This window comes from Pristis pectinata, chromosome 22 (genome assembly GCF_009764475.1).
Source record: "Pristis pectinata isolate sPriPec2 chromosome 22, sPriPec2.1.pri, whole genome shotgun sequence".
Classification (NCBI taxonomy): domain Eukaryota; kingdom Metazoa; phylum Chordata; class Chondrichthyes; order Rhinopristiformes; family Pristidae; genus Pristis; species Pristis pectinata.
The window spans coordinates 19,645,501-19,671,195 of NC_067426.1; positions in this window are offsets into that span (position 1 = coordinate 19,645,501).

Sequence of the window (25,695 nt, forward strand, 5' to 3'; positions counted from 1 at the left end):
AATTAAATGTTCTGACCAACATATGTCACTTTTGTAAGATTCCAGTCAAGCAGCTTATGGGGCCGTGGGGAGTGGGGAGAGTGGGGAAGGAGTGGTTTGGAACTGTTTTGTTTTTGATTGGTTACTTTCTGTGGTACTTTAAAATAGGTAATTCATGTACATATTCCACCTCAGACAGACAGTGTCACACTCCAGTCTCAAGAAAAGCTTCCTGCCTGCAACCCACCTGCTGCCAGCTGCCAACAAGCACTCTCCTACATGACGCCAGTGAGATCAGAAAACAGCTGAAAGTCAACATGGGTCAACGGGAAAAGCTGTGACATTTTAAATTTTATGAAAAAATTACAACTGTAATAAATTTAAGCAGATGTAGGAAATAATTCATCTCCCTTCATCCATGTTGATGGTTCCAATCACAACTAGTTTGGTCGTAAGTGGGATTTCTTTTACTTTGGTGTCAGGAATCAGTGTGGATGGGATTGGAATTTACTCCCACTGAATCTCTCCAATAACTATTTTAAGTAGTCCTGAGGTCAGCAAAGACACTCTAATGCCTTTCAACAGTGAATGATGGCCAATTTATACACAAACCTTAAGACACAAGCTTTGCCTTTGCAGCCTCAAAATTAAGACATTTGGTAAAGAAGTACAAGTAGAAATTTCTTTGGCTCCTGTTTCAGCCCCTGTCAAGGTCAGATTCAACCAGATGGACAGAGAAGGAGTAGGGGTCCCAGCCAGTGGCATGTTCAGGGATATGTGCCATGCGTATTTGAACCTAGATACATGTAGAGCAGTAGAGTAGTTGCAGGCAATTCAGCAGTTTTCTAGCCAAGTTCTGCTGATAATTCACATACACAAGAATCCTGTCAGGTGCATGCCAATTTCCACTAGAGCAACCCCATCAGTTCCATTCCCCCTCTCCTTACTTCCCAGTGGCCCTGCAACTTATTCTCTTTCGCATGCCCTTCAACTACTCTTTGCATCTTTTTTGCCATATCCCCATATTAAGAGATAATTTACAATAGCCAGTTAATCTATCATCATCTCTTTGGGATGTAGGAGGAAACTAAAGCACCCAGCAGTGAAAACTCCACACAGACAGCATTGAAGTCACATTCAAACCCAGGTCCCAGGAGGTGTGAGGCAGCAATACTAACTGCTGCACCATTGCAATGCAGAACAAGTGCAATAGTTTAACTTGTCTCTGTTAGATAAACATTGTTAAATTAGAAGTATAATAATTCGAGCACACTTCTGTCACTTATCTAAATCAGATATTTTCCAACTATTCTCAACTATTTTCTCTGCCAGTTCTTTTTCATTTCCCGCAAAGATGGTATTGCACGGGAACACCCATCTTCAAGCATGAAGTTTGATAGTGAGCACTAGCAGGCTATTCAACTGCAAGTGCCGGAGTGGAGCTATTGAGTCATATGGCACAGAAGTAGGCCCTTTGACCCATCACATCCATGCTGACCATCAAGTACTTATCGATACTGGGCCCATTTCCCAGCACTTAGTCCACAGTCCACTATGCCTTAGTGATTCAAGAGCTCATCCAGGTGCTTCTTAAATGTTGTGAGAATACCTGCCACCACAGCCTTGCTAGACAGTGCATTCCAGATTACAATCAGCCTCCGGGTGAAAAAAACTCTTCCTCAATCCCTTCTAAACTTCTTAATCCTCACCTTAAATCCATGTCCTCTGATTATAGATACCTCTGCCAAGGGGAAACATTTCTCTCTATCCACCCTGCCTATGCCCCTCATAATTTTCATAATCAGGCCCCCCTTAGCACCCTCTGCTCTAAGGAAAACAACCCCAGCCTGTCCAGTCGGTCCTCATCACTGAGTCCAAATCAGTGCACTTCAGGCAGAAGTCATTGGTTTGTGGCAAGAACTGCAGATCATAGACGATATTCCCTTTCAAGTACAGAACTGCGGAGGTAAATTGTATGGCAGCATGAATTAGAGATTGAATTTGGGGTCTCCCACCTCTATCTATTCACCAGGTAAGGTTTGTGACCCATTGTTAGAACAGAGTATTTAAAAACAAATTTTAAAGGTTTTGGCCCATTAAAAAACAAACTACTCAATGTTATAAAGGGGCAGGAGATGGAAAAGATGAAATCCAGCTTCATTCACAACCTTAAAGATTCTGGGAGTCAGAACTGGTAGGGAAACTGCATAAGCTGTAGGGTGACATTATTTAACATCCTATTAATACTTTAACTCTCAAATTTTACATTGTGCCATTAATACATGTTCATCCATGATAGTTCATTAAGTGCCCTTTGAGTAACCAGTAGAGCTCTGCTGAAGGAGTCAATTTTCAAACAACGTAATTAAAGTTCTTCAAAATATTATGATATTTATTAAAACCATTACCTCTTATAAAGCTGTGGGGATATGGGGTGGATAGTGCCAAACTAATCTAAAGGTAAATGGATCTAATTTACTATTATCAAAGGTAAATGGATCTAACTATCATCAAGTGTTCCCAGCACACAAAGCACTACATCCAAGCTAGACAATGGAAATTTTCCTAATGATGGAAATGATTACAGGAAAAAAAGGGAGGAATTTTAGTGTTGTGTTTTGACATTCCATGGAACATCAGTGCAAACAATGTTAGTAAACAATGCAAAATGGCCATTTCTGTTAAAGAATATTTGAGAAATCCTCATAGTAATTATGAGCAAACATCTTTATTGCCTGTAAAGATGCATCAAAGAGATCAAGATGTGGTGACTTCATCACCGCATTACAAGATGAAGCAGCATTGCAAGACAACTGGACAAAAATAATGTTTACTTTAAAAGATAGACAGAGAACAATTGCCACATTCATTGATTTGAGTAGAACCTATGTTAGCTGCGGCATTTCCTCAATCTCCCTCTTTCATCTCTGATGCTTCGTATAAAGGAACAAGCTATTGCTCTGAAGCCATACATGAGTTTGTATAAATGATCGTGAATCACTCTCTAATCAAAAGGAAGCACAATGGCAAATCCTGTGCTAGCTTGCGAGGGAATCAGATGCACACATAGGGACTGTTAATACACGAGTCAAACACAAGTAGAATAACCGAGTACCAGGATGCAATAACACATACCTTAAAGTACACTGTTGGACAAACAATACCGTTGTGACCTCCATAACTATATCCTTCCACTTGTCATAGAAATGGATACTTCCACTACTTATGTGACGTCCTTCAGCTTCACACAACAATGTCAAACCACTCCTATAAACAGGATTGTACTATGACTCACCATCAGTAAAATAGGGGCAGGAATAATTGGAGGAGTGTGTGTATTGTATTTCACCAATCAGTGTGATACATATAGGTTTCCACTAAAGAAATTTGACCGCGTTATTCCCCTATTGAAATGAATGGCAATGTGAAAACAGCTGCAAGTCTCATTTGGAACTGTGATATCAAGAGGTACACTATGTACCTATTGAATTGTAGCTGTTCTTTCTGTCCAATACTTTAAGAACACGTCGCATAAGTGATGGCTTAGTAAGTACAGATGAACATTCAACTTCATACTGTGACAGACATAATACCAGATGTTACAATACCTCAAAGAATGTTAACAATATCCCAAATCCAACCATACCACTGTTTCAGACACTGCATGATGTCTTCAGCAGTGAGTCTTCCCAGCACAATTTATTTTAGAAGTTACAAAGAGCTGTTTTATTATAATGCATGTCCTTTTTATGCTGAACTTCTGTAAATAATCTGATACAATATTCTATGTAACTTGTTGGTCTGGTATAATAAGGTTTGATCCGATGCATGAAAGGGATTGGTTGCATTTGTGGTATGAGGAGCACTTTGCACTCCAGGCCATCCTGTATATCATGAATATTTTCTGTGCAGGTGGTTGAACTAATGGAGTATTCTATTTAGAGATCATGGACATCATGGTAGACCAACAGTGGAAGATAAACACCCTGCTCTTAATTTGGATGTTTCGGAGGAATTCTTAAAGATTCCAGCAATTCTGCATCTATTTTAAAAAGACCATTACAATTTTAAGGTGTGTTGCAACCTAAAGAACCAATCTCAACACTGACTAATGAAAACTATTTACATAATCCTGTGCTTGCTAATGACACCTAACCAACACAAAAGATTTGAAGCCATAATGAGGGTAACTGAAAACCTGCACTGGGATTCCAATGCACAATTAATTCATGCCCTGTTGACCCAGTGCAGGGTCAAACCACAAAGAATTTATGCTGCCTCCTCATATAGTGACCAGCCTGCCCTAAGTGTGCTATTTATTCTCTTAATACATCACCTCCGGGCCGAGTTTTGAGAGTGGCTCACACTAGTTCAACCTTGTGAGCACTAGTTAAAGCCTTGCCTGCATCTCTTAAAGGCGAAGTGCTTTTCGGCAACAACCAGTGGCAGAAGTTGTTCTGTGAAGTTTGCTGGAAAGCCATGACTGACAAGAGGGAAGGGCAGATATCCCAGTTTTCCCATCATGGCTCTGGAAATCTGTTTGGAGAAGACAGCAACCCACAGGAACTAGGAAGTCCACCAGACACCAATTGTCATGCGATAGTGGGAGTAAGTAGCAAACAAGATGAAGCTGAGAAGTCAAACCTCAGTGTTCACCTAGAGCAATCACTTTCACTCAACACTGGAACATAACATTCGTACATCCCACCAGACCCTCACACAAGCTAATGACCACATCACACACCTTCCACGCAGCAGCAGACACAAGCTGATTCCCTGCAAGATGCTCACATTATTCCCTCCTTCTTGCAGGAAGCAACATGGGAAACACAGTAGCACAGTTAGTAGAACCACTGACCCACAGCTCCAGTGACCCTGGTTCAATCCTGACCTCTGATGCTGTCTGCGTGGACATTGGATGTTCTCCGTGTGACCACATGGATTTCCAGTTGCTCCAGTTTCCTCTCACATCCCAAGGAAGTGTAGGTTGGCAGCTTAGTTGGCCATTGTAAGTTTCCCCCAGTGTGTAAGTGAGTGGTAGGGTCTGGGAGGCAGTTGATAGGAATATGGGAAGAATATAAGAATGAAATTAGTGTATGATTAGAGTAAATGGACCAAAGGTCCTGTTTCGAAACTGTATAATTCTATATGTTATGATACGTTTTTGGTATCAGTGGTAGTAAACTGGTGGAGGACATTCACAGCTCAAACAACTCAAACTCTGGAGACAGATTTCAGATAATTATTGGAGTGCCTACCACAGAGTGAGGTGGTCAAAAGCAACAGATGACCATTGAGGATGAAGGTACGCTCATATATAACGTCACATCTTTCTCCTCTGAGTTACAGAATGCAGGTGATATAAGGATGCACCTTTGCTTGCAGCTCTCCCCTATTCTCAATGCTACCTTTGTGTCATTCTTCTTTCAGAAGTCCAAGGATTCTCACTTGGAGAAGAAGCAGTGGTTGAGTAATGAAACAGTCACCATCACTTGATCTAACACCCCCAGCTCAGGCATTGTCTTTGGAGATTAGCTTAGAAGCAGGATCAACATGTGTTGAGTCATTGGGCATGAATCATTATCTAGGACGAGGGGAAAGGTTACTCGGGTGCCAGGTTCCTGCAGGATGATGGTACACTCATGTCCTTCTGCAAAGAATGAGGACTTCAGTGACAAGACTACAGATAAAGGCACGCACAATCTGATGTTTCAGGTATTGTCCAGCCTGCAAGAAATGTTAAGGGGCAGAGGGGAGTTCAGCTCCAAATCTGCACAGAGCTTTGCACAGATTCTGGAACCTATCCACTGCAGCACAGAAGCAGTGGCCACTTTCATTTTGATGTTGTTGACCTAACATCGTGCAGCATCTGGTGGTCAATATCTCACTTTGCAATACATCCAACAGTTTGCTTAGGTTGCCTCAGACCAGACACAGGATAGTGGCAATGATTCCATCCAGCACAGATCTACAGTCCCTTTCCAGGATGATGTTTGTGACCTCATCTGTAGTTTACTGTTGCTTGATATCCAGCCAACTTATACAGTTGCTACTTATGGTGAGATGAGGTGCTCCAAAGCCAGCCCTCCGAGGCTCACAGCTGCCCAAGGCCATCCTTTATGGCCACCTGCATCTTCATCCATTGCAACTAATCAGCCTCACCACACACTGCCATTACTGGGCAATACTGGGTAGGAGCAGTAGGGCAGACAAATAATCATGAAAGACAGCTATAAAGATTTGGCTAAGTTTAATGGGACAACACTTGTACAATTTTTGTTGTGATTACAAATATAAATACAGTTTGGAATATTGGTTTGCTTCCGTATTCATCAATTGGGATCAAGCAGATACTAAGATCATTAACAACAGAGAGAAAGGTAGATAGAAGAAGTTGAAGGAGGAATAGATTTATTTTAGATTCATTCTCCTGTGGGATGTGGAATGAGCCAGCATTTGATACTCTTCTCTGGAAAGATCATTGGGAACCATCTTGATGAACCACCTGTTGGTGTGAAAGCTGTTAGATCGGGGGCTTCCAGGATTGTAGACTCAGTAACAATGAAGCCACTCCAGTATACTGTATTTCACAGTTAGGAGGATAGACGACCTGGAGGGGAAATTACAGGTGCTGGTGTTCACAAACACTTATTGCCTTTGTCTTTCTAGATAAAGTTCAGAGCATTCGCAGAAGTTCTTTCAAGGAAGTATACCAGACTGCTGCAGTGTAGTCTGTAGATGGATGCACATTGCTGTCACTGGGTGCTAGTGGTGGAGGGAGTGAATGTTCAAGATGACAAACATAACGACAACAAGGAGATTGTTCTGTCCTCGATGACATCAAGTTTATCGAGAGTGTTGGATCTGCACGAATCCAAGTGGCAAAAACTCCCAGCTTGTGCCTGGTAGATGGTGGAAATGTTTTAAAGAATTAGAAGGTGAAACACTTGCCACTGAGTACCCAGCCTTACTCTTGAGGCTGTGGTATTTATGGGGATGTTGCAGTTAGGGTTCTGCTGAATGGTGATCCATCCATAATATTGATGGTGCTGGTTATGGCCAAGATAATTATGCTATTACAGGTCACTTAGCTCATGGCTGAATGATATCCAAAAATCTACACAACTGACTCTCCTTCCATTCAATCACCAACAAGCCTGCAAGTAGTTAAGAATTTCTTTAAATAACACAGTTGTTTTTTTTGGATGGTGGGATATACTAAATGCTAGGTATCTCACATTTAATTAATTCTAGCTGAATTTTTATGGTCCATTTGGTGGGATTAGTCAGCACTGTACAATGATTCTTTTTATTCTGGCAATTTTGTACATTTGTGGTGTGCGTGTGTGTGTGTAAGTGATCCTTGCACTTGCACTAAAAAAAAGTACACAAATGAATTGTGCAATAATTTGAGCCTAATCAACGTTCATAGCTCCCAATCCATAGGCACAACAGAGCCTAATTCTATACCCCATGTGTCTATGTATACCAAGCTGAGTTGGATGAAGAAACATCCTGTTGTTCTGTAAGTCTATGAAATCCTCCAACTGAATGTATTAGTAAGTGCCAGGGGCAAAGTCAGAAATCCAATTCCCTCAGATACACCAAGGATCATCAGAATACTGACAGGGTTAATAATATTCAGAATGGCTGCGTCAAACAGAAAGATACAGATCTGAAGTAATGTGTAACCTTAAAATGGCTATCGATGATATACTTTACCTGGAGAAATGGGAGACCTATGGTGATGCTATCCGTTTACCAGAAGTGAAAATGTTCAACCCCTCTGCTGCAGTTGCAAAGCTGGGGATGTAGAAAGGAAGGAGAACATCCCCAAAAACATTCAGATGTTGTGCATTTTTTGCTATTGAATGGACAACATTGTCAGTCACGATTCATTTTTATCCTTTTCCAAATTTCTTAATCATTTGTTGATGATTAAATGCAGCTCCTAATTAGGACTGGTACATTGTCTTGATGATGTAATACAATTCACTTGCAGTTTTAAAGAGGTAACATTTAGCCGGATGTAGTCTTTTTCACCTCTTATCTTCTTTCTGTAAATCAAGTAGAGGATTTATCAAGCTGGTTAAGCACATATAATACATATTATTTGCAAGTGTGTTACTCAGAAATAATTAGCAGTTTTGCTTTTGGTGGGCCCCACCTAATATAATTTTTAAGATTAAAAAGAGGGTTTTAATAAATGATTGTGTGTTAGTTATAGTCAACTGAGTGAGTATTGTTGATTATAGAAGGAATTTTATTTCTTTCTTGAATACCTATTCAAATTTCTGAATAAGAAATTCATGCTTTCAAAACAGACTTGTAAACTGGAGAATATAGATCAATGGTGGAAGAACTAGAGGTGAGTTGAGGAAAAGGTTTTTCACTCAAAGAGTGATGGGGACTGGAACTCACTACTTGAAAGGGTGGTGGAGGCAGATACAGGCACCAAATTTACCCAGAGGAGCACAAGAAACATCACCTGTAGTGCAATGGACTGAAAGAAGGGCTGTGTGATTGGGCAAAATAGATCATTTGGGTTCTGAATGGTCTACTTCTGCACTGTAAAGTCAATAACACTATGGGACCCATTCCATCTAACTTCAGTTTTTCACCAGCTGGAGATTTTTAGGTTTCCCATTGTCTCCTGCCCTTGCTTGAAGGCACCAACACTAGAATGGAGCTCCAATGCTTCCAACTATGCTTCAACTGAGGTGCCGCTTTTTAATCTGTGGGCCTAGATAATGAGTTGCAGCAACTGTCAGACCACCCGGCTGAGAGCTCAACAGTCCAGGGATTGCAGCTGAGCTGTGCCCCTTCACTTTGAGCCAAGAACTTACCAACTGGGGACTCATTTAGATGGTATAAAAAAATAATATGAAGCACTCTCCTTAACTTTTCTGTGATGTAATTAGCCACATTCTAGTTCTCAAAGTGTCTGCTGTAACAGAGTTGACTACATATTTGCCTCTGAATCAAAAGTCTCTGAATTCAATTCCTGCACCTGAGATTTGAGCATAAACATCCAGGCAGCCTTCGGTACAGTACTATTGGAGGTGACACCTTCCAGATGACATGTTAAAGCTGCAGTCTCATCTACTCCCTGCAGTGGATATAAAAAGACCCCCAGGAATTGTGTCAAAAAAAGCACAGAGAATTATCTTTGTCTCCTGGAAAATATTTATCCCAATTTCAACATTATTAAAACAGATTATCTGGTATGCCACATTCTTCTTTTTTGGAGCTTGTGCAAATTAACACCATGTCTCCCACATGACAACAATGGAGGAGTTTGGTTCATCTTGAAAGGTGGTACATTAAATGCAAGGCTTTTTCTTTTTCCATAAACTTGGGGGGAGCTACAAATTGAAAGTATACTTACAATGAAAATCTAGAAATATACATTAATGATCAGTTATGAGATTAAACAATTCTTCAATCCATCCTTGAGTGATTCAAATTCTCTTCTCTTGGAAACACTAAGTATGCATGGATAGACCTATAATGACAGGAACAAGATTGCTGGGTCTCCACCCTGCCTAGGCTGACCTGGGACTCCCAGCACTTGGCCTGTGTATGCTGATGGTACAGGTCTCTTGGAAAGATGTAAATGAGGCAGGAGTGTGTATTGCCCACTTGCTGCCTCTGCTCCTATTTCTAATGGCAAGGCAAACAGGAAGTACAGGCACCAGGCACACCTTTAAAGCCTTGTGTCTGGAGGGCCCACAAGAGTAGGTCAAAGATTTGTGACTTTGAATTAAACTGTGATTTGTCCCCATTTTGAAAATGTTGTATTTCAGCTGGGACCAGAAAATTCCAGGATGATAGGCCTGATAAACCTGCCAGGACTACTGAATGTCCAGACCCTGCTGCTTTCGAAGCGTTCCCAGAGAGATACGTGTGTAATGGAACCTTTCCAGGGACATTAGTGGCCGAGGGCCAGGAATCTCCATATTCCAGAACTCAGTAGGTGGACGACACTTCAGCATCGGTAGACACAGTAATGTAGCGGTTAGCGTGATGCTATCACTGCGCCAGCGACCCAAGTTCAATTCCTGTCCCTGTCTGTAAGGAGCTTGTACATTCTCCCAGTGTCTGTGTGGGTTTCCTCCAGGTGCTCCGGTTTCCTCCCACATTCCAAAGACATACAAGTTAAGAAGTTGTGGGCATGCTACGTTGGTGCCAGAAGTGTGGTGACACTTGCGGGCTGCCCCCCGAACACTCCGCACAAAAGATGCATTTCACTGCGTGTTTCGATGTACATGTGACTAATAAAGAAATCTTAATCTTATTTTACTCTTCCTGTTTAATCCCCAGGAGTAGGTGACCAAAGGAAATCTACATTGTCTGTGTAATGCCCACAATATACAAAATACATAGACAGGATATAGACCAAATGTACAGAAGAAATACATTTCTGCATATGTTTTAGGAATATAACTACATTCAACTCGCTTTTTCCTTGGTTTTGAAAGAAAATTGTTTGCAATGAACATGAAACAAATACAACTGCTAAACACTTCTAAATTTAAAGTTTTGTTAAACTCAACAGCTTTCTTCTCTCTTTTACAGGAAGTATTAAGGTAATATTTCTATATTGAATGGAAGAAATTACTCCCCAGTGAAAAATGGACACACGTTCTTCTTGTTCCATCCTTAAACTAAATGGTTGTATTTATTTAATAACTAAGATTAAATATCACCTCTTATACTCCCTCACTGCTCTTCCTAACACACTCCCCACCTCCCTTTCATATACTTACACTATTCACATCCACTCTTTCCAATAACCATATCTAAGGCTATATAGCCTAGAAAGTATCTTACAACAAGTTTTCCACTAATGAGCTCTGAGGACTATTAGAATCTTTAGCTTTTAAAGACACACAAAATTTCTTTGCCAATGTCTTTTAATGCAGTGACTTGACTACTTATTGGAAGTGGATTTGAACAAATTAAAGTTTTTTTTGTGTCATCAGAAGTAATTTGGCATAGGATTCCCAGCATGTGCTACCAATCTATTATATCAACAACATGTTTACTCAGTGGTCTGCCTGAATTCTTTTCTCAAGAGAGTTTGGTTCTTGTAATGAAATCTACCTGGGTAAAATAACAGGATGAAATACTAAGCTTTGATATGACTCTTTTCACCTTGATAATAATTCTGGCTAATTATGGATTTCTTATTCTCACCCAATTATTCTCAATTGAGAGTTTCCCAATTATTTATATAATTGCTATCAATTGAAAGAATTAAGGCTAAGTTTCACATTACTTGTTAACAAGAAGCTAAATTATTCCCTGTAATCAACTCACTTGCATAGTTCAATCCCTTAACTTCCAATAATTCTGAAGGTTGTATCATTTCTGCCTAATGGATAGTGTCTGGAATTTCTAAGCAATGAATAGTGACAGTGGAAATCCAACATTAAAAAGAGCTTGCATTTATATAGCATCTTGCCACTTCTCCCAGGAAGTCCACAAAACACTTCAGTTCCAAAGCACAACATTAGGGGTGAATACAGTAAGTTACTTGTGCTGACACGATCACACAACGAGCAAAGAGGCAAAAGGTTAGTTAGTCCATAAATGGAGATGCTTACCTACACCATGAAAAATGACTATAGAGTTTCTCAACAACAGTAAATATTCTTTACTGTTTAGGAAGTAGCAGCCATGAGGCTTAACAAACTTTGACAATCTTTAACATTACTATTGTTTTACTCCCTGTATCTTGCTACATGAAACAGCAACCAACATCTCCAAGAAGTTCTTGTGTAGGAACTTTGCAGGCTTCACTGCCAAACTGACTCTCTCAGCATATTCATCTTCTACTCCCTGTATCTTGCTACATGAAACAGCAACCAACATCTCCAAGAAGTTCTTACGTAGGAACTTTGCAGGCTTCACTGCCAAACTGACTCTCTCAGCATATTCATCTTCTATGATTATGGCCCAAACTTTTGAGTTCAAGTGACATTCATAAACTATTCATTCAGGCATTATACCACATCTCAAGCCAATTGAGTTTCAGAATACAACATACTCCAATTCAACTGTGCTCTCTTTTCAATACATACCCAGTCATTAATGAAGACATTCAATTCACTTTGAACTTACATTGGCTGTAGTTTGGCCAGCAGCAGCAAATAACTGCAGCAATGCCAGGCTGCAACTCTCCTGTTCAATGCCGCAATCATAATTACCTAAAAACAATCTTAAGTTAAATAATCATCTACACTCTCACTGTCTGCATGCAACTGGCAGATTTTTTTACAAGAAACTTTAACTGCCAGTGCACAAGCCACAATGCTAAACACAGAAACAAAAAAGGGAAGTTGAACTCCCCATGAAGCTGATATTACCTTATTCAGTTTTGTTCACCAAGTGTTTCTGGAGCTCTTGTACAATTGGTAAAAACAACAGATCTTCATTCACTTTTAACCAATGAAAAAAAGCAATCTTATTAACTCCAACTTAATGCACCAGTAAGGATCTGAGCATTTCCCTGAGCTGCCAGCATCAACCTGTTTATCTTTTATTTCAGGGCAACGTTCCATTAACCCTGCAACTGCTGAATTCCCGATAGTTGGCAAACGTTATGTGAAATAATCACACATTATAAATGAAGGTAAAAGGAATAATATATATTTAATTGCATAATATTATATTTTCATGCTTCAAAATTAAGGTGGGCACTATGTTTTCAACTTTCTAGTAGTGTTATCTTAAAAAAATGTTAGATTTAGTTTTAAAGAGATCAATTCAATTGTAGAAACCATGTTACTGGGGTGCTACTGTATGTGCTTATGAAAAACAACACACAAGCTTTTACACACTCAGACAGACATAAACACAAGCACATGCGCATATTCACATGCATGCACGCACGCACGCACGCACGCACGCACGCACACACACACACACACACACACACACACAAACACAGATATTTACATATTCATAAAGTGAACCATAGCTCCCTATTAGAATTCCTCTCTCAAAACTAGAAAAATTGTGCGCTTGTGCAATACCAGAAGCTTGGGCACAAACCTAAGCTGCCATCCCAGTCCAGGAGTAGGTGTTTTTTTCTAGAATGTCTTTCAAATAAGACATCAAACCAATGCCCAGTCTGGTCTCTTGAGTAGAGGTAACAAACTCCATCCCGTTATTTCAAAGAGAGGTGAGGAATTTTACTTAGGCAGTCTGGATCTAAACCCATCCCTCAACCAACATCACTAAACAAATTACCTGGTGATGATCAAATTGGTGTTTGTGGGATCTTGCTGTGCACATATTATCTCTAAGCTTTCTTGTATTACAGTCTCAATGTCTGTAACGTCACTTGAGACATGATTATGTAATGACCTGCACTATGCAATTGGGAGTACGTGCATCTTATGTTAAACCCTCTCTGATGACATAGCAGTGCCAGTTGTCAGAAATGTGAACAGAGATATTGTATTATAAAAATAATTTTACTTCCAACTGAGATCCTGCTACACATCTAATAAAACAGAGAATTTTTTAAATATGCTGTGGTACAAAATGCTGGGATCTGGAGAAAAGTCCCACTTTGATAATACTGTCACAGTGAGGAATGAAAGGCAAATGTCCTCAGGAAGAAGGTGGATACCAAATGATGTTCACACAGATTGGCCTATATGCAGTGAATTAAAGAGTATCAGTGGTAGAGTAGGCTGTCTTGTGACATAATATCCGGGGAATAAGTGTGCGAGAAGAATGATTGTTTTTAAGATGTAAATAAGAAGATTGAGGTAGAAATTCATCAGAGTTCTTGTGTGGCTTAGAATTGACGCCCACCCCAACCAGAAACCCAGGACCAGCTCAAAATTTGGCATCAGCTCTCATTTCAATAATCTGGGCCAACTGTTGATGCCTCTGCAGGCAGTTCAAGCCTTTGACAACATTAATATTGAACCACTTGCCTAAGGGCTGCTGTTCATAGATATGTTCTGGGGAGAGAGTGGAAGTAGAATCTGACTATGCATGCGTAAAGCTATGCATAAAGTTAGTAGAATACTCCTGCTCTTATTGACAATGATGACTGAAAGAATTTTGTTTCATAAATTACTTAAAATTTGTTCACAAAGAACAAATGCCAGGACCACTGTGGTTCTGTTTACGTAAGAGCTGCATTATTTCTCCAAAGCTACCCATTCAGCAAAGCAGATGGAGAGCTCTGTACCCCAGAGTTGGTCAAGAGCTAACTTTTGTCTAAGCTCTTGCAAGGAATCATGCAGTCTTGGATTAGTTGCTGGCTTCTTTAGAGCATCTAGGACCTGAGTTTCCAGCTTCTGTGTTGTTTTGTTTTTAAATGGAAGCAAATCAGCCAACACAACACAGAGCAAGACCTTCATGGTATGATGCTCAAAATGGTGGGGTACTGTCATTGGACAGTCACAACAGATCTCAGTAATTTCATAGTCTGGCTTATATTGGTTTAAGACACATTGACCGCAAACCTGTTTCTTCACAAAACAATGAGCAATGGTTGCCTCATGGGACTTCAAGCTGTTCTTCTCTACTGATCAATTTAAACAAATTCCAATAGGACCTCAGAGCTTGTGTTATTATTTCCCTCAATCTTTATGCAACCATGACAAATCATTGGAATTTAATTGTAGTTTACACAATGAAAAGGTAACCTCAAGAAGGAAATTGCATTTATTGTGCAAAGAAGCAGCCAAAGTAGTTTTATACAGGAGACTGTTTAGAGAAAAGATTGGCTAGAGTCTGTGAGGGGGTTAAACTCATTTTCTCTGCTTCAGTATTTGCCTGCTATTTTTGGCAGTGTTGAATGAAGTTCTCCCAGGCTATTAATAAAGGGAGCGTGAAATTCAATTGGGCCCTGCTATATAAGGTAATGAAGATGCTATTCAAAGCTAAATATACTCATCAGTCCAGGAATGAAACTTGTACCCAGAGTAGTGGCAAAGAGACCGCTAAACTGCAAGCATGGTGTCAAAGGTGACAAGAACCAGAATCAGAGCTGTCGAGTGCCTACTTATCAAATGAGATAAAAAATAATATTGCATCACCAATGTCAGGATTGTAAAGGCACATTAGGAGGTTTCCTAGAGCCCACAGATTTTCACCTATAAAAATCCAATGTAAATTTCAACCTCCAAACAGCACCCGTTTTTCTTGCAGTCATGACTTTTTTGTCCCCAGTTGGACAAATTTCCCTTTTAACCATGTTTAAAATAGTGCCCCATATAACCTTTGATATCATTGTTGTAAGAAAAGAACTTAAAATATGCTAGCATATTTTATCACTTAATGTGTTAATGCAGTTTGTGCAATGGATTATTTTTGCCTTGTGATTTAATAGCTGAGCTGCAATTTGAAAACAGCATAGCCCCTCAAATTACATTATGGGAATCAACCAGTTAATCTAATCTGTGGGGTAGTGCCTGGAAGGATAAAGATGGGCAGGAGACTTGAAGAACTCTCTCATTCTTCTTTGAATAATGTTCTGCTTTAACACAGGGCAGGGGTTGAATGGGTGCAGGGCAAGGCACATAGCACAACATTCAAACTTCAGCAGTTTGAAACCTGTGAGATTTTAATTCCTGACCCGATCGTGTTGCAGCCCTCAGCTAACTGCATGGGAGTGTTATGAAAAGGCCTTGCATTTGGAGGAAGGGAAATTCAAGGCAGGGAAAGCCTATATTTCCTTTGTTGACCTGGGGAGCAAATTAAAAGGAAACCATTCATGCTCTTTGGCCACTTCTGACTCATTTCTTCTTCCCTCTTAGTTGTCCACCATGTCACTTTCTCCTGATAAAGTGTGTTGAGCCTGCTGATATTTTTTGAATGTCCTAACTTTGAAAATATTATTGCTGTGACTTCAATATAATCACAAAAGAATTCCAAAATTTGTATTTCAATTCATGCCATGCACTCAGTCCTGTTGCTCAGTAGTTAACGTCGGGTTCTGGTGCAATAACACATTCAGCCTACCTGCGGCTACAAAGTACTTGCCTACTGAGACCTGGACCTCTGCATAAGATCAAATCCCACTGTGGCAGCCAGGGAATTTAAATTAAATATATAAAAAGCTTGCCTCAGTCATGGTAATCACAGAACTGTAATTGTTTTAAATCCTCTGTCCACACCAGTATTTTACTCCCAAAAACAATGTGCCTTAATTTTGTAAATCAAGCTCTTCTGTGGCACCTTATTAGCTGTTTCATCATTATCTATTCTGTTAGTTACAACCTCAAAAGGTTGTAACTAACCCCTTACCAGATCTATCCAACATGACTTCCCTTTCAGAAATCCATGTTGACTCTCTCCAATCCTGCTATTATCTTTCAAGTGCCCTGTTTCCTTTTCTTCAATAATAGATGCCAACATTTTCCCCAACTGCTGGTCTATAGTTCCCTGTTTTCTCTCTCCCTCCTTTTTAGTCAGTGGGATTACAATTGCAACCATTGAATCTGTGGGAAATGTTCTACAAGATATGAAATTTGGAGGACAACAACGAGTGCATCCACTACCTCCACAACGTCCTCCTCCAAAACCTTAGGATGCAGGTCATCAGGCCCTGGGGATTTATTGCCCTTCAGTCCCATTAATTTATTTATTACTAATAATTTATAAATGCTAATTGGAGCTTTTCATTTTCTCTAGACCTATAGTTCTCAGAAGTATTTTATGCCCACTTCAATGAAGTCAGACGCAAAAATTTATTCATTCTTTCTGCCATACACCTTTTCTTGCTTCATTCTGTAATAGATCATACTAACCTTTGTTAATCTTTTCCTTTTCACATATCTTTAGAAACTTTTACAATCTGTTCCCATGTTTTTTGCAAGACTACTCTCAGACTCTGCTCTCCTTTATCAAATGATAGGATGTATAATGGCCTTTTCTAGGTCAATCTTTTTTTGTTGAAGAAAACAGGAAGGGGTTCTCCCAAGAATGTTTCTTTTTATTATAGGATGATCCTAGCAGATTTATTTCCTTCTCCAAATTAAAAAATAATCCAAGTGTTCTCAGATATGCATAAATTTAATTGGATAGAAACTATTGTGGCCATATATCTTTGCAACCTAACTTAAGAGAGTGTCTATCCCTTTCATGAATGAAATAGTTAAAAAAGAATTGACATAGATTTTGATATAATTTTGTAATTTTGATATTTTTCAACATTATCCTTGAATTGGTGAGTTACATATCAATGGATTACTCAAACCAAGAGCATGCTGGTGAATTAGCATAGATACAGTCATTAACTTAAATTTACCTCATAATCCTATCATTTCAACCCTGGATATTAATTCAGCTGCCCCTCCCCATTGCCACACTGTCACTCTCAGCAACCTCTGAAAGTCAGTTCTCCAATGATGTCATCATCTCTTGCAGTTTAAACAAAAAATATTCACAGATCAATAAAATAAGCACAGCAGTAAAACACAAAGACATCAGACACACACATAATTTCAACAACTTGATACTTTCAAAAGGAGCCCTGACAAGAAGACTTCCCCTTAAAAAACCAATAGTGTAAAATCTGTATTTCAGCTGGGGGATTGTTGACAAATCTTGTGAGTAATTGTTTGTCAATTTGCATCTTCCCTGTTTCTGCGCTGCAGCTTTTGCTGATCAATACATACTCTCTCCTTGCAAACTGCTGAGGAAGCCACGATTTTTAGCAGTGAGTTAATAATTTGAAACACAGGGGCGTTTGCTCTTTTATAACCCAGGAAATCCATAGAAAGAAAGCTTGGGAATGAGAAACAAATGGACTGGAATTGTCTGGGAAGGGAATTACCTAAGGCTGTCATCTCACCATTCACATTCTCTTTTATAAGTTGTCTTGTGAGCATTCATTTCAATCACTAAACTCTCAATCTGGCAAAATTGCCAAAGTCAAACACATTGTAAATTTAAGAGACCTAGGCTAGAAGTAAAAACACCATTGATCCTATTTAATCTGCATGCAAACTAATATATAATTTATCAGGAGCAGAGAATTAACAAGTCTCAAGCAAGACTAGAAATTAGAATGTTTCCCCAGAGTGCTGGTTATGTGAAATAGACTCTCAGCAAGAGCAGACAACAGTGTGTTGATAAACTGAATCAGACAGTGCAAATTACAAAGGTCAAGCATTTGGCTAAAAAGCACTCTGTTTTCCTTCCAAATCCACTCAATCTGCTCAGGGTTTTCTACCTAATTTAATGAAAAAAGAAACAAAGTGAAAGCACTTCCAATGCCCTGGCTCTTGCAGGAAAACCTTGGGCTCAACTTGTGTATGTGCAAACCTGCAGGGCAAGTGTGTTACAACTGACTCTGAACTAGGGGTTGGACAAATCCACCTGGTTCCAAGTCCTGGTTGGTCTCTAGTGAACCCTGGTGCAAGTGTACTCATGGGCATCAGATAAGGACAAAGATAGGCCAAATTACCTGCCAGAACATTCTGAAGAATGGCCAGTTGGGTGAGGTATTTACAGACTAATCACTGATATGTTGCAAGGAGAAATAAATCGGCTGGAAATAGAAACATTCACAACATCAGACACCAGCAGTTTGTCTAAATGAAAGACCTTCACCTGCACTAAAAATAAATTGCAGGCAACTTTTTAGAACAGGAAGCTCCAATTCCAATATTTCCTATGCATTATGAAATTATATTTTCTTATGTTACTAAAACATCCATTGTCATTGTACTACGGCACACCAGTAAACTTGTAGTGACATGCTCTCTGTTAATAATCCCTCAATTATCTGCTCAGGTTCAACGAGGGAATCTGAGGTGACTCAGTAATCCGATCCCAGAGCCACAGATTTGTCCACAGAAATTACCATGTGGGAGACTTGGACGTTAGTCAGGCTTTCTTTCCTTCTCCTTTCTAAGCTCTTGTTGGCTGCAAGGATAAATAATTTCCACAGAAACTGGGAAGATGCAAATTGACAAATGATTGCTCACAAGATTTGCAAACAATCCTCTTGCTGAAAAACAGACCTTACACCACTGAGGAAGTTAATTTGCCAGGTCTCCTTTTGAAAGCATCAAGAGGTTAGAATTGTATGTGCATTTTACTGACAAAAAAAACTGTGGCCCTGATGAGATTGTTTGGGGGTTGGCTCCTACCAGCTTATGTATCTGGATCTGTTTTCCTGAAGAATGTGTTCAGTGCATCTTGTTAAGGGACAAAATCCTTGGCTGTGACCAAGCTATGAGTACGAAAGTAGACTGGGGAGTTGAAAGTTGGACATTTGTAGACAGTGTCCAGTCCAGTGGAACTGCTTTCTGAGTATCACTAACATGATGTCAGTGACTTTGACTTTTGTGAGAACCCAGAAGTAAGTACAGTGGTCTTCCCAATTGTCACAACAGCTTTTCCAGAGGCATCGCTGGTGGTTCCTCCTTTGGTCATGTGTTTTATTGCCAGTTGATGAATAGATGTTTTTTTTCATATACAAGATGGTAGCATTGGTAGGAACTGCAGCAACTCTCTTAACAGTGAATGTAACTACATTTTCACCTCTATGATAACAAAAATAAACATTCTCGGCATGTGGCTTATGCCACATTTATTTCCCAAACCACCACTGACTTGTCAGTCTACATGAGAGACCATCAACAGCCAACGGTAGACTATAGGGCTGGAGCCCCAGGTAGTTTAGGTGCGCTAAATTCCTGAACACAGCTGTGATCCATCTAATATTTTATACAGTTCTTATATGATGTTACTGTGCCATACAGTGACCAATCAGGCAAGTATCAGTTCAGATTCTTATCTACCCATCCTGCTTTCGTTAGGTCTCTGTGGAAATTCGTCGTGATTCAGAGTATCCTACAATTTATTCTGCATCCCCTTGCCCTTCCCAGATGCATTACCTCACACTTCTCTGGATTGAATTCCATTTGCCACCTCTCTGTCTACCTGATGTGTCCATTGATATTTTCTTGGAATCTAAAATTATCTTCTTCAAGATCTAGGACAAAGCCTTTATTGGTATCATTAATAAATGTCTCAATCATGGCTCCTAAAATATGTCCATGTTATTAATGAATCCTACAATGTGTGTGGAAGTAGAATGTGAGCCAGTTTTGAAGAACTGCTCAGCTGTAGATATAATATTCTTCAGGACACGCCAGGAACTTTGGAATATGTGTGTACACTTTATTGTAGACAACAAAACATGGGTTACATATATGATGTAATTACATCACACGTACATGAGGCTTTACACATTTACATTCAGATATACTACTCTGCTTTCCGTCTTTGAAGAAGTGTTTCACATATATGCAGCAATTACAGGTTCTGTCCCCTGATTGGCTTTCTCAAGCCCTTGGGCCTCCTTAAATGTGTTTGAGTCTCTAATGACTGCGTGACATGCCAACTCAACCTACCGATGACTTGTGTCTCCTTTTCTGTGCTTGGTTTTATACCTTCTCTGAAATAAATTCATGATCAAGTATTTATCCAATATGATCTAGTCTAGGTTTTGCCACTGTGGAAATGATTGAATTTTCCTCTGATTAGTACAAAATGTCATTTGATCCTGCAGGCTGTTCCTCTCTCACCAATATCCATTTCTGTATCTTTACTTCTTCATCTGTCTTAGTATTCTCACTTCCTCTTGTCTGAAATTTGCTTTTATGCCTCTTCCCAATGTGTTACTAAGATGTGAATCATGATTCTGCTTTTGCCTCAATTCCTGTCTCTCCACACTCCAAGCCAAGCCATAGTGAACACAAATGTGTTCAGAGTATGTGATACATCAACAGCTCTGCTGGGATGAATCCTGTGGTGGAATGTAGTGTTGTATAATGCATGAACAAGTAGTCAGCTAGATGATGATTCATGGCTAACTCAAACAACCTTGGAAAATTTGTCTCTTCAAGGCTTTCTTAAGAAAGCGTACAGAAGTTTCAACTGTCCCCTTAGAACCAGATGCTATGGTGGAATTAATGAATGCATGATATCATTGTAATTTATGTAAGTTTTAAATGGATTTGATGTTGATTGTGTTCTGTTATCTGACACCAACCCTTCAGGTATACCATGGATTGCAAAAACCAATATCAGTTCCTCAGTTTAATATTCTGCCGTTGTGCACAATCCTATACACTTAATGTCAATAAGGACTGGAAAGTTGTCATTGTCTTTTTGACAAAAATTGATATAGACTCTCTGAAATGATCTTGTGGGCCATTTTGTGTTGGGGAGGGAGGGGTCTCTGGTGGTTTCATTTGCTGCATTTAACAAACAGTACACATTGATGCTAAACCTTCCAGATCTTTGTCAATAGCTGGTCAATATATGAAACTTCTGGAAATAGCCTTGTATTTGCAGTGCTGGTATGTTCTCAGGTAGTTTATCTAAGATCTTTAGGATGTTGGGGATGACTCTTCTACATCCCCATGACAATCATCCTTGATCAGTGGAAAAGTCAAATCTTCCAAAGTAATGTGGTTGCCTATTCATATTTGAACACTTTTGAAAGTCTGCTTGTAGACTTGTTTCAAAAGTGAGTCTTGCTATGTTATGTCAACAGTTTCTGCAGACATGAATGAGAAGTCATCATCCACTAGTTGCAAATTAAAGATTATGTTCTTGCTACCTACATCAGAATCTTCAAGTGATAAATTATACCTCTGTATTAACAAAGGGAACAGATTCAAAAAGAAAGTGAGTAAATGTCGCTGCCTGGCCACTAATTATGACCATGTTTTCAGTGTCTAACTGCAATTGAAATGCTTCTAAAGGGCTTTCACATTACATTTCATATTTTTCCTATCTTTGTTTGCCTGATGAGAGTCCAAATTTCCTTTACCTTAACTGCATCCTTTTCCATCTACATCACTTAATAAATTTATTTTTAAGAAAAATTATCCATTTTTGTCATGTGTCTTTCTATTTCACTCCCCTGTCTCTGTGGCAACTTTATTCCAACTATCTTGCTCATTTTGATGTATTCCTGAAGATCCTCCATTTTAATTCCTTTCTTATTCCTGTAACAATTAGATCCAATGAGAACCATTCAAGGTCATTCTTTGTAAACTGACCTTCCTGTCCCTGGAGTCACAAGAGACTGCAGATGCTGGAAATCTAGAGCAACACACAAAACACTGGAGGAACTCAGTGGGTCAGGCAGCATCTATGGAGAGAAATGGACAGTCGATATTTTGGGTCAAGACCCTTCATCTGGACTCACACCTGTCCCTGGTGTGGTTCTCAAAACCTTATTGTCTGTCATCATTAGTTTGTCTGCTGTTCTCTTGTTGTTTTATGATATCAGACGTGGTATTATCCTCCCCTTGTAAATTCCTTAATAATTTAAGTTATGCAGCAGTTCAATACTACCTCAAGGTATTAGTCTGGATTTTATGTTCATTGCTGTCCAGATATTCAGCATAATTATGGTAGTAGGGAAGAGAAAATAGGTAGAACTTCTATTCTGTTAGAACTTTCACTACCTTGACACCTGCCCATTTTTCTGGTGTCCACTTTTGACTGATGAAGGGAATAATACAGTGACAACAAATAGATGGTTTTCTTATATTTCCACCCTGTCACCTTACCTTGGCCAGCTGATAGATCTCCCACCTCTAAGTTTATGGATTCTTGCTCTACTCTGGAGACTGGAGTACACAGTCTAGGCTGTCACATCCGATCGACTGGACCACTTTTTGTAAAAAGATGTCCTCTTTCATATCGAGATATTAAACCAAGAGCAACACTGCTGCATTGTTATGTGGTGGGTAAATTTTGACTTCTGTATGGAAGCACTAAACTTTTGATGTTGGAACAAAATTTCTACCTCACACATTTAATGCATACCAACAGGAAACAAATTCTTACCCTACTGAGTCTACATCACAGAAACAGTCCATTCTCCCTATCAAGGTCAGGTGAGTGTAAAGAAATCCCATGGTACTTCCTAAAGAAGTGTCTGGTGTCTTAACTATCATTACAGAAACATACACTCAGTGGTCAGATTTTGTTGTAATTCCATATACTGTACTTCAGGATCCATATGCATACTTCAATCCCTCATTTTAACAACAATTTGATTAGATTGGTTGATGAGAACTAAGATTTCTCACATGCCAATGAGTAAGTTCCAATTTTTTTAGCAGCTTTGAGAGGTTGATAAATAAATTCAAATTTTCTCTTCTATTTTCATTAACATATAAGGATTGTCTAAGTCCCTTGGTGTAATGGTCTAGCTTGATCACAATTGAAAAGGATCAGTGGCTAGTTAAAAAGGTTTTGCAGGGAAGTTCACTTATGCTTTAAATTTGCTGTTGAACACCATCCACTACTCGAGCCATCGAGCCGAACAGCCCTTCCGCCCATCACGTCCATGCTGATCCTTCTTGTCCTCTTGTTTTTGATACCCATCAGGTGCACCCCCTCCTTCAGCCCACTTCCACCACGGAGCCTACAACGATAATGGATGTAATGAACATTTATGCTCTGAGTCTGCCACTGAGGAATATGACTAACATTTAGGCAACAGAGACACAAGAGACTGCAGATGCTGGAATACGGAACAAAAAGCAAACTGCTGGAGGAACTCAGCAGGTCAGGCAGCATCTGTGGAGGCAAAGGGATAGTCCATGTTTTCAGTCAACACCCTGTATCATTTCAGCAAATCTGCATAATTTAAGCTGTAGATGCAATGTCTGGTCAGAGGTACCATGACAGGACACAAAGTTTTGCAGAATGGCAGAAGTCTTGAAGGCTGGTAGAGTCATAGATTGAACCAGTATATTTTCTATGCCATCTTGTTCTGAATTCGCAGTCAGCATCACTGAGTCACTCATGTTAATGTATGATTAAGTGACACCAAGTGCAAGGCACTCACTTTAAGGGAAATATGGCATTATTCTTTGAATTTGATGGACAGCTCTCTAGGCGTTCCTGGGAAATCAATACCATCATACGCTGCCGTGCTTCATGATGGCTATGCAGGATCTAAGAATGAGGGCTGAGTTCATTTAAGCAGCAGCTGGAGAGGAAAGGAAGGTAGGGATGGGCAATGACTTACCAGAGATGGCCAGATCCCAAAATATGAACAAAGGAAAAAAAAGCTGAATACTGATATAATGAGATCCACGCAGTCACCAGATCAAGCACAAACCACTGACATGTTGAATGCATGTTTCGAAAGTCGGATCGATTTAGGGTTCCTTGAAATATAAACTGGCAGTCTCAAGTTTTGTGGTTGTGTACTGCCTCCTCCACAGTTTTGTCTGACAAGAAGTCTTTGTCATGGGGGCCCCAGAGGAGGAGGCCTTGAGGTCAAAAAGGGGATCAGTTTGAGGAACAGATGAACAGGATGCAGAGATAATCCCATTGCTGTCTGACAAAGATATTCATGCTGTTTTTAATCAGGAGGCCTTCATAAGCTTTCCATATGTGACTACTGCATTAACAGTCTTTCCTACATCTTATTCTTTCACTGCACAGATATTTCATCGTCTATTTGCCTCTTAGTGTACAGTGACAAGTCCCCAGCCCAAGCTTGACATGGCCTTACTGTACCTGTCCAGTTCCATCAGGTGGGCTTTGAAAAACATTTAGGTCTCTGAGCTGGTGTCAGGTCAGGCCAACAGCCAGCAGCTCCTTATAAATTATCACGCTTTGACATACAGGTTTGGAGCCAAGTTTTAGAAGTTGGACATATGGGCACAGAGTATGCACCTCAGTGCTGGGGTAGATGGGTGGGTCTTGTGTTTGTGAGCTGGGATGGAACAGGTTCTCTGAAATAGGTTCCTGGGCTTGGTTTGGCTTGGCTTGGCTTGGCTTTGGATTAGCTGTGGTCAGATCAACTGTGCATCTGGTTTTAACTTTCTACCTGAGCTGAGCTCATATAATCTAACCTCAAAAAGCTACTCCCATCCATTTTTAAACAAAGTCTGTGGGCAACTTTAATAACAAGATATAAATTAGAACGATGTTAGGAAAATAACCTCAATGAGACTGTTGGCCAACTCCTCAAGATCTGGGGTACAACTAACTTATGGAGCCATCTGCTCATGATTTACGTCCTCCTTTTTTGCAGTGTGGTAGTGCAACTGCAGAAAGGTTTTTTGAAGTGCTGGGTCTTTTCAGGTACATTATTTAAACATAAATACAACATGTACCTCATTTAAGAGAGACGCAAGAGACTGCAGATGCTGGAATCTAGAACAACAAACAATCTGGGTGCTGGAGGGGGGGTTTATTTATCACCTATTTCCTTCACCCTGCCCCTTTGGGTTCCATCCACCTACTCCCCACATATTTCCCCCACCAGATTCTACCCCCATCCTCCTCATCTTGTCCTGGTTCCTTCTGTCTTTTGCCTCTCACCTGATGTTCCCCATTATCACCTTCCTTACTTATCAGAATCCAACACTGGTCAGCTTTTGTGTTCTAGCTTATCACCCTCCAGCAGTTGTCTCCACCTTCAACCTCCCAACCCCCTCCTGGCTCTGTCTGCCTCCCTCTATCATATCTCCCAACTCCACCCCTCTCCCTTCCCCTGCCCCTCCTCTACCTGGCTTGATATACCCATCATCCTTCAACACGCCTTTCCACCTCGGTCCACCGATCATCTCTGGCTGCTGTCTCACTATTCCCCCTCTCCTCTTTATACTGGCTATTTCCTCTCTCTACTCTCAGTCCAAGTTCAGTGTTTCAACCCAAAACGTTGACAATTACTTAGATAGGCTC